Below are 10499 nucleotides of genomic sequence, written 5' to 3'. Positions count from 1 at the left end.
AGCACGTTTTGCTGATTGTCATTTTAATGAAGAAATCTTCCCAATGTTAGAGGGAGAAAAGAAACACATCGAAAAATAAATCACATGGTATGTACCATCATTGTTACATTTGGATCCAATGACCAAACAATGTGAGAAAGATATACAGCAAATTGTGCACTTGCAAAGAAGTGCAAATCAAATTCCAGATGAATTTGCAGACACAAAAGGGGTAACAAAATCATATATGCATGCTGTAAATGCCCCTGCTCGAATTAAAATTCCAAAGAAACAAATTGAAGACACTCATGATGTCATAAAACGCTTGAAGCGTGGAAGGCCAGTCGGTTCCAAGGATAAAAATCCTCGGAAAAGAAAAGGCATAGAGAAACACGATGATCATAAAATAGAAAATGTTGTTCCAGAAGAAACACCTGATGATGAAAATGTTCTGTCAAAACCACAAACTGACGAGAATCGTGAAATCTCTATCAATTATATTAATACTGGAAAAATATGGAACCGAAAAGATATAGAAGATATTGATGAGATATTTTATTATAATGTGGTTTGTGACATCATAAATGAAAATGAGGATCATGAACCAAAATCTTTTGGTGAATGTAAAACTCGTCATGATTGGGCCAAATGGAAAGATGCCATCCAGGTTGAATTGGATTCGCTAAATAAACGTAATATTTTTGGACCTATAGTCCTCACACCTGAAGGTGTAAAACCTGTTGGATACAAATGGTTTTTATTCGAAAGCGAAATGAGAAAAATGAAATAGTCAGATATAAAGCTAGACTTGTTGCACAAGGTTTTTCTCAAAGGCCTGGAATTGATTATGAAGAAACGTATTCTCCTGTTATGGATGCAATTACGTTTAGATATTTGATTAGTCTGGCAGTATCTGAAAATTTGGAAATGTGTCTTATGGATGTTGTTATAACTTACTTATACGGATCACTTGATAGTGATATATACATGAAAATTCCTGAAGGATTTAAGATGCCTGAAGCACAAAGTTCAAAACCCAGAGAATTTTATTCTGTAAAATTGCAAAGATCATTATATGGGTTAAAGCAATCCGGCCGAATGTGGTATAATCGGCTAAGTGAGCACTTGTTGAAAAAGGGATATGTAAATGATCCAATATGCCCTTGTGTTTTCATCAAGAAAACAACATTCGGATGTGTAATTATTGTTGTATATGTTGATGATTTAAACATCATTGGAACGAATAAAGAAATTCAAGAAGTTATGATGTACTTGAAGGAAGAATTCGAAATGAAGGATCTTGGAAAAACCAAGTATTGTTTGGGTTTGTAAATCGAACAAAAAGAATGTGAAATTTTTGTTCACCAGGAAAATTATACAGAAAAGATCCTTAAACGTTTTAATATGGATAAATCAAATCCATTAAGTACTCCAATGGTTGTAAGATCATTAAACATAGAAAAGGATCCATTCCATCCATGTGAAGATGATGAAGTTATTCTTGGTCCAGAAGTACCATATCTAAGTGTCATTGGTGCCCTTATGTATCTTGCAAATTGCACTAGACCTGATATATATTTTGCTGTAAATTTATTGGCAATATTCATTTCATATCCAATTGTAATGCCCCGATTTTATTATAATTGAGTTTAATCAAGATAATCAGAGTTTTTAGTGATTGAGGATCGTTTTGATATTTAGCTTGGGGGTGAGATTGATAGAAGTGAGACTCCGGGTCGTAGGGTCGAGTCTATTTGGAATTGTATTAGTTTTGTTGAGTCGGTGGAACTCATTTATTAAACTCGACTGGCTATTGTATTTTGGGCAGAACCTAGATTTGGCATGTTCTAAATATTGATTTGTATTATGTTTGAACTTGAAATGTTTAGAATTGCCTTGTTGGTTGTTTTGCAGGCTCCTCGACTCCTTTGCCCATTTTGCCTGCGCGCGGGCGAGGCAACACCTCGCGCGCGCGCAAGGAGTTTGAGAGGCTCGGGAGATTTTGCCCGCGCGCACGCAAGCTCCCTTCTCGCGCGGGCGCGAGCATCTCCGCGAGTCTCTGTTCGCGTAGCCTGCGCGCGCGCAAGGTGATGACCTCGCGCAGGCGCGAGGCTTCTTTTAAAAAAAAAAAAATTTGATTCGTTTTCCGCGGCTTATTATGTTCGATTTTGTTTAATTATTCGAGTTTAGAAGATTAGAATCGGGGTCTGACATTAAGTGGTATCAGAGAGATAAGATTCTTGGATTTGAATTAGAGTGAGCGGGGTAGATCGAGTCCGCATGAATTGAATTCTCGCATGTGATCGATTTAATTAAATGACTATATTTTTTTTATATATACGTGCGAGCATGCTTTATTGATTCTTGGATTAATTGAATTACATGAGTTGTGGTTTAATTTATAAAGCATGAATTATGTGATATATATTTGTCACTGTATATCATTGAGATTCATGAGTTCTCAGAGCGGAGTTTTGGATACCGAGGTATTGAGATTGAGTTTGAGATATTGTATCCTAACCCCTTGATATCAGATGGCACCTCGACGATCTTTGAGAAGGAATCAACCACCTTTGACTCCTTCTTCTACTGAGAATCCGCCGCCAGTGATAACTCCTCAGAATGATCAGGGTAGTACTGGAATGGATCAGTTTGATGCAACTGCAACCCCGATGGAGATTCTACTGAAGAGGTTTCGATCTTTCCGATCGCCTACTTTAACGGGTACCGAGAACTCCGTTGCTTGTGAAAGTTGGCTAGATGAAATGGATGAGCTCTTTGATTCCCTCGACTATACCGATGACCGCAGAATCAGGTTAGTCAGTCATCAGTTGCAGGGTGTTGCCAAGAATTGGTGGACCACGACCAAGAGGGCCAATGAGAATCGAGGCACCGTTATCACTTGGAGTTTGTTCAAGGCCGAGTTCTTCAAGCGTTTCTTTCCTGTCTCGTATCGAAAGGAAAAGGGTGCCGAATTTGCGAATCTGAAACAAGGGAACTTGAGCATTGAGGACTATGTGAGTAAATTTGATAGTCTCTTGAGGTTTGCACCTCACGTTGCAGATAACGAGGAAGCCAAGGCCGACCATTTTGTCAATGGCTTGAACCCTGAGATATTTACCTTGGTCAATACCGAAAGACCCAACAACTTCGCAGATGTTATGGATCAAGCGAAGGGAGCCGAAGCCGGATTCTTGATGCAACGAGTTAATCAGGTAGCTCCTCAGCAGCAGCAGAGATCTTTTCAGAACCAGCCTGTTCAGTTTCAACCTCAACAGTCTCAGTATCAGTACCAACCGTATCAGCAGTAGAATCAGCCTCAGAGGTTTGAGGGAGGCAACAGTGGCAGAAACAGGCGAGATCAGTATCGGCCAAAGGGGAAGAATTTCAAGAAGTCTGGTAACAGTTCATCGAGTTCCAGTGGCTCTAGACAGTTCAGTTCTGGGCAGAGTTCAGGGTTTTCTGGAGCTTCGTGCAGCAAGTGTGGAGGACGTCATCCCAGTGATCAGTGTCGAGGCGTGTTTGGTAGTTGCAATATCTGCCAGCAGCCGGGTCACTTTGCTAGAGTCTGTCCTCAGGGAGGATCCGATAGAGCTCAGAGCGGCAGTTCTTCACGACCGCCAGCTCAGCCCGAGAGATCAGCTTCTGCAGTTCATTCCTTTCAACCTCAACAGCAGACTCTTCAGGGAGGTAATCAGAACCAGAACCAACCTCCACGACAACAAGCGAGGGTGTTTGCCTTGACAGAGGATCAAGACAATGCAGCCCCAAATGACGTGATAGCAGGTAACTGTTCGATCTTTGGTTATCCTGCGTTTGTTTTGATTGATACGGGTGCTTCTCACTGTTTCATCTCTGAAAGATTTGTTGTGATACATGATTTATTTGCTGAGCCATTATCTGATGTTGTTTCTATTACTTCACCTTTGGGTGGAGGAATTATTTCGGTGAGAATGGTCCGAAATTGTGTAATAGAATCCGAAGGGAATTCGATTGAGATTGACTGCATCGTACTTGGATTATCTGATTTTGACTGTATTGTCGGGATTGATGCTCTGACCAAGTATAGGGCGACAGTAGATTGCTTTCAGAATGTGGTTCGATTCAGACCTGAGATGGCAGACGATTGGAAGTTTTTCGGTAAGGGTTCTCGATCCAAAATTCCGTTGATTTCTGTGTTATCCATGTCTCGTTTGCTACAGAAAGGAGCAGAGGGATTCTTGATTTATGCAATGGATGTTCAGAGGTCTAGTCCTGAGTTGTCTGAGATACCGGTTGTTAGCGAGTTTCCAGATGTTTTTCCAGACGAGATTCCTGGTTTACCGCCTATTCGAGACATCGAATTTAGCATTGAACTTGCACCAGACACTCAACCTATTTCGAAAGCACCTTATCGTATGGCTCCGTTAGAGTTGAAAGAATTGAAGGAACAGTTAGAGGATTTGATTTCCAAGGGATACATCCGACCTAGCGTATCGCCTTGGGGTGCACCAGTGCTTTTTGTGAGGAAGAAAGATGGTTCTATGCGACTTTGCATCGACTACCGTCAGTTGAATCAAGCGACGGTCAAGAATAAGTATCCTCTACCAAGAATCGACGATCTTTTTGATCAACTGCAAGGTTCTTCAGTGTATTCGAAGATAGATCTGATATCAGGGTATCATCAGCTGAGAGTTCGTAACGAGGATGTGCCTAAGACAGCTTTTAGAACCAGATATGGGCATTTCGAATTCATAGTCATGCCGTTTGGTTTGACCAATGCTCCAGCAGTTTTTATGGACCTGATGAATCGCATCTTTCAGCGGTATCTAGATGAGTTTGTCATCATCTTCATCGACGACATTCTGATCTATTCGAAGAACCGTTCTGATCATGCCGAGCATTTGAGAATCGTATTGCAGACTTTGTGAGCCGAACAGTTGTATGCTAAGCTATCAAAGTGCGAGTTTTGGTTGGACCGAGTGGTTTTCTTAGGCCACATTGTATCGGGAGATGGAATATCTGTGGACCCCAGTAAGATCGAAGCAGTTATGAATTGGCAGAGACCGACATCAGTGCCAGAAATCCGAAGCTTCATGGGTTTAGCGGGGTATTATCGCCGATTTATCGAGGGATTCTCTTCCATTGCAAAGCCGATTACTTAGTTAACCCAGAAGAATGCACCGTTTGTTTGGTCCGAGCAGTGTGAGGCCAGTTTCTTTGATTTGAAAAAGAGATTGACCAGCGCTCCAATCTTGTCTATTCCATCAGGTACTGGAGGTTTTTCTGTGTACTGCGATGCTTCTCATCGTGGTCTTGGATGCATTCTCATGCAGAGAAAGCATGTCATAGCTTATGCTTCGAGGCAGCTGAAGCCTCACGAGACTCGTTATCCGATCCATGATCTCGAGCTAGCTGCAATCGTTTTTGCTTTGAAGACTTGGCGCCATTACCTTTATGGCGAGTCGTTTGAGATATTTTCCGACCACAAGAGCCTGAAATACTTGTTTTCTCAGTCCGAGCTGAATATGAGGCAGAGGAGATGGATGGATTTGCTTAAGGACTTCGACTGCGAGATCAAGTATTATCCTGGAAAGTCGAATGCAGCTGCAGACGCTCTTAGTCGGAAGCTTTGTTCTTTGTCTCTTTCTACGATTGGTGTCTCTCGATTGATTGAAGACTGTTGTACTTCTGGTTTGGAGTTTGAGACCGATAGGAGATCCATCAGAGTTTTTGCGATTCAGGCCGAGCCAGAGTTGTTTCAGTCGATTAGAGAGGCTCAGAGATCAGATCCGAGTATTCAGAGTTCGATAGAGAGAGTCCGATCAGGTCACCAGTCAGAGTTTCAGGTCAGGGATGACGTTTTGTTTGTGAATAGACGTATTGTTGTGCCCGATGTTTCTGAGTTAAGACAGCGTATTCTACGAGAGGCGCATTGCAGTCGGTTCAGTGTTCATCCTGGAGGCCGGAAGATGTATAATGACTTGAAGACTCAATTCTGGTGGAAACAGTTGAAAGGAGATGTCACGAGGTTTGTATCCCGTTGTCTGAATTTTCAACAGGTGAAAGCCGAGAGGAAGAAGCCCGAGGATTATTGCACAGTTTACCTATTCCGGAATGGAAGTGGGATCATATCTCTATGGATTTTGTCACGAAGCTACCGCGTTCAGTCAGAGGTTGTGATGCGATATGGGCAGTGATTGATCGGTTGACGAAATCTGCTTGCTTCATTCCTTACCGTATGACATACCGTCACGATCAGATGGCCGAGTTGTATGTCAGAGAGGTTGTGAGATTGCACGGCGTGCCGAAGTCGATAGTATCAGATAGAGATCCGAGGTTCACTTCTCACTTTTGGCACAGTCTTCAGGAGGCTTTGGGTACTCGTTTGCACTTGAGCACAGCATATCACCCTCAGACCGACGGTCAGTCCGAGCGTACGATCCAGACTTTGGAGGATATGCTTCGCGCTGTAGTGCTTGATTTTGGATCAGGTTGGCAGGAGTCCTTGCCTCTAGTGGAGTTTTCGTACAATAATAGCTTCCAGGCGAGTATTGGAATGACACCTTTTGAAGCTTTGTACGGAAAAAAGTGCAGATCTCCGTTATTTTGGGATGAGATTTCAGAATCACCTGAGTTGGGTCCAGATATGATTCGCGATATGGCAGAGCAGGTGAAGTTAATCCAATTCAGAATGAAGACAGCCCAAGACCGACAGGCCAAGTATGCGAATGTCAGATGCAGGCCACTGTGTTTCGAGCAGGGAGACCGTGTGTTTCTGAAGATTTCTCCGTTCAGGGGCACTGTCAGATTCGGAAAGAGAGGAAAATTGTCGCCAAGATTCCTTGGTCCGTACGAAATTCTGGAGAAGATAGGCGATCTTGCCTATAAGATTGCTCTTCCTCCGTCTCTTTCAGGCATCCACGATGTGTTTCACGTTTCGATGCTACAGAAATATCATCCGGATCCGTCTCACGTTCTTTGATGAGACTCTGAGTTACTTAGAGCGACCAATTCAGATTCTTGACAGAAAAGAGAAACAACTCAGAAACAAGTCAATTCCATTGGTAAAGATTCAGTGGAGTCGTCACGGAGTTGAAGAAGCGACTTGGGAGACCGAATCCGATATGAGGCAGCGATTTCCAGAGTTGTTCGATTGAGGTGAGTTAGTCTTCAGTTTGTTTCGTTTTGTTTAGTCTGTGATCTGTCAGATTTCGAGGACGAAATCGAATCTTAGAGGGGGAGAATTGTAATGCCCCGATTTTATTATAATTCAGTTTAATCGAGATAATCAGAGTTTTTAGTGATTGAGGATCGTTTTGATATTTAGCTTGGGGGTGAGATTGATAGAAGTGAGACTCCGGGTCGTAGGGTCGAGTCTATTTGGAATTGTATTAGTTTGTTGAGTCGGTGGAACTCATTTATTAAACTCGATTGGTTATTGTATTTTGGGAAAAACCTAGATTTGGCATGTTCTAAATATTGATTTGTATTATGTTTGAACTTGGAATGTTTAGAATTGCCTTGTTGGTTGTTTTGCAGGCTCCTCGACCCCTCTGCCCATTTTGCCTGCGCGCGGGCGAGGCAACACCTCGCGCGCGCGCAAGGAGTTTGAGAGGCTCGGGAGATTTTGCCCGCGCGTGCACGAGCTCCCTTCTCGCGCGGGGGCGAGCATCTCCGTGAGTCTCTGTTCGCGTAGCCTGCGCGCGCGCGAGGTGATGACCTCGCGCGGGCGCGAGGCTTTTTTTAAAAAAAAAATTTTTGATTCGTTTTCCGCGGCTTATTATGTTCGATTTTGTTTAATTATTCGAGTTTAGAAGATTAGAATCGGGGTCTCACATTAAAGAGGCACTTGAACGGAATTAAACATATATTCCGTTATCTACGAGGAATGACAGATTTGGGACTTTTATACTCAAAAGACACCAATCAAAGTATCATTGGTTATGCTGATGCTGGATATTTATCTGATCCACATAAGGCACGTTCCCAAACCGGATATATATTTACTGGTGGAGGCACCGCAATTTCTTGGCGTTCACAGAAACAAACACTCGTAACAACTTCATCAAATCACGCCGAGATTATTGCATTACAAGAAGCAAGTCGTGAATGTGTATGGTTAAAGTCAATGACCAAACATATTCAAACATCGTGTGGATTGACAGTAGACAAGAAGCCTGTGACACTATATGAAGATAATGCTGCATGTGTTGCTCAAATGAAAGAAAAATGCATCAAAAGTGACAGAACCAAACATATACCCCCAAAGTTCTTTGCCTACACTCAAGAGCTTGAGAAGAATAAAGATATTGATATCTGTTATATTCAATCAAGTGAGAACTCATCAGAACTCTTCACAAAGGTACTTCCCACGACGATATTCAGAAATCACATATACAACATTGGGATGCGCAATCTAAGGAATATGTAAAGATTCACTCATGTTAACATAAGGGGGAGTTTACGTGGCTGCACTCTTTTTTCCTTGCTATGGTCTTTATCCCACTGGGTTTTTTCTAGTAAGGTTTTTAACGAGGTAGCATAAAACACGTAATAAAGACAATCATCATATGACGATCATCATCACAAGGGGGAGTCTTGAAAATATATTATTTTATTATTTTTGAATATTGAATGTTGAATATTGAGTTGTAAAATGTTGAAAATTAGTGTGTGATGATGTAGATGATGATATATTAATTTTTGGACTAATCTCAAATGTGGATCTATAAATAGGTCTTCATTTGTGATGAAAAATACAATTGAGTTGAGAGAAAAATATTATAAAGTGTAAAGTTTGATATATTTTGAGTTTTTGAGTTTTTACTTTTTACCATAAATTTTTACTTTTTCACAATAAGTTTGATTTTTTTTTTCTGTATATCGTTCAAATCAAATCAATTTCTTTCGAATTGATTGATTTTAAAACAGATCCAAGCCTTGATTGAGTAAAATTAAATCCGATCCACGCCATCATTGAGCAAAAATCAACGCAAAACGACTGCTTGGTTTGGTACTTTAGATAGGTTTTTGGGGTTTTTTAATTTTTAAATTTTAAAAAAAAAATTAATTTCAAAACTATGATGGTTGTCATCAGTAGTGGCGAACTCTGCTAAAAACAATATGCAGCATCCGCTTAAAAAAGCAACGGAGTGTCCCGTGCATGCATTAGTCATCTCCTAAGCTAACGCGGACCTATTACCTTCTTGAGCCTCGACAAGCTTTCACTTTTCAACCATATTCTCGGGTTTTGTATTATATCAGCATGATTTATGCGTTGAGTATTCAGTATTCATGCAATGTCAGTCATCTTCTAACCTACGGGGACCTATTAGGCTGTTTCCTTCTTGAGCCTCCCTAAGTTTTCACTTTCAGCCCGATTCTCGGGTTCTGCATTATATTCAGCGTGATTCCCGCGTTGACTATTAATCGAATATTTTGTTTTGGAATTCTAGCAAGTGCACTAAGCTAAATTATAATAACATTTGATTGAATTCAAGTCGATCTCACAGAGACTATTGTTTAATTACTAATATATTATAAATTATTCAATTTAATCTAAGCAAATCAAAATGAGTGATTTTTATGAATTATTTAACTAATTGAAATAAATAAATTATTCTAAGACAAATATTTTAATTAAATTTAAGAGCAAAATAAATTCAAGATGAATTCAAATTTCAAAAAAATGACCAGGAACGTCAACGGTACAAAACATCAATCATTGCCACGTATTTGACAAAAGTTCCTTCAAGTTAGGCCCTCATTTTCTTTTATATTTTTCCTTCAAAAGCCCTATTTTCTTTCATAATTAGAGCCCAAGATTTCCCAAAACAAATAAAATCCAAAATTTCCATATTCTGCACGGCGTTGGAATATTTTTTCTGCGACATGCACGGACCCCGGACACCTTCTGGAGGGTGGTTCGTGCCTGGTCCGGACATGGGTTCGGGCTTAGGTTTGTTCATTAAAATCTATTGTCGATCTTGATACAATGATGCACGGACCCTCTCCTAGACCATTTGGGGTCCGTGCACTAGAATTTCTTCAATTTTCTTTGCTTATGATTTTTCCTTGTCTTCCGGCCAAACTCTAACGTGCATTGTAATGTTTGACTTCTTCTTTAATATTCAAGTTTTCTCCAATTTTAGTCAAACCTACAAACAAAGAAAGCGTGACGATTTATGCGCAAAACTAGGAACAAAAACGTCAGATAAGCACGAATACGACAAAATAGAGTGCCAAATAAGCTATAGGATTCGTACTTATCAACTATTCAGTATTCATAAAATAAATTTTTCCGTAAACTTTCAAAATCTTTAAAAACTTCGCAACTATGATGCATTTCTTCTCACAACTTTAACTTTCAAATCTTTAAAAACTTCGAAGCTACTATTCATTTTTTCTCACAACTATCGAATGCAATTTTTCTTGTGCATCTCTTTCTTTCTTAGACTTCTGAAGTCCAAAATTCTTCTATCTCTTTGTTACAAATTATTATGTGAGAAATTTTTTTTCGAAATGGATAGTATTGATGT

This window comes from Henckelia pumila, chromosome 3 (genome assembly GCF_033568475.1).
Source record: "Henckelia pumila isolate YLH828 chromosome 3, ASM3356847v2, whole genome shotgun sequence".
NCBI lineage: Eukaryota > Viridiplantae > Streptophyta > Magnoliopsida > Lamiales > Gesneriaceae > Henckelia > Henckelia pumila.
This window is presented reverse-complemented; position numbering follows the sequence as displayed.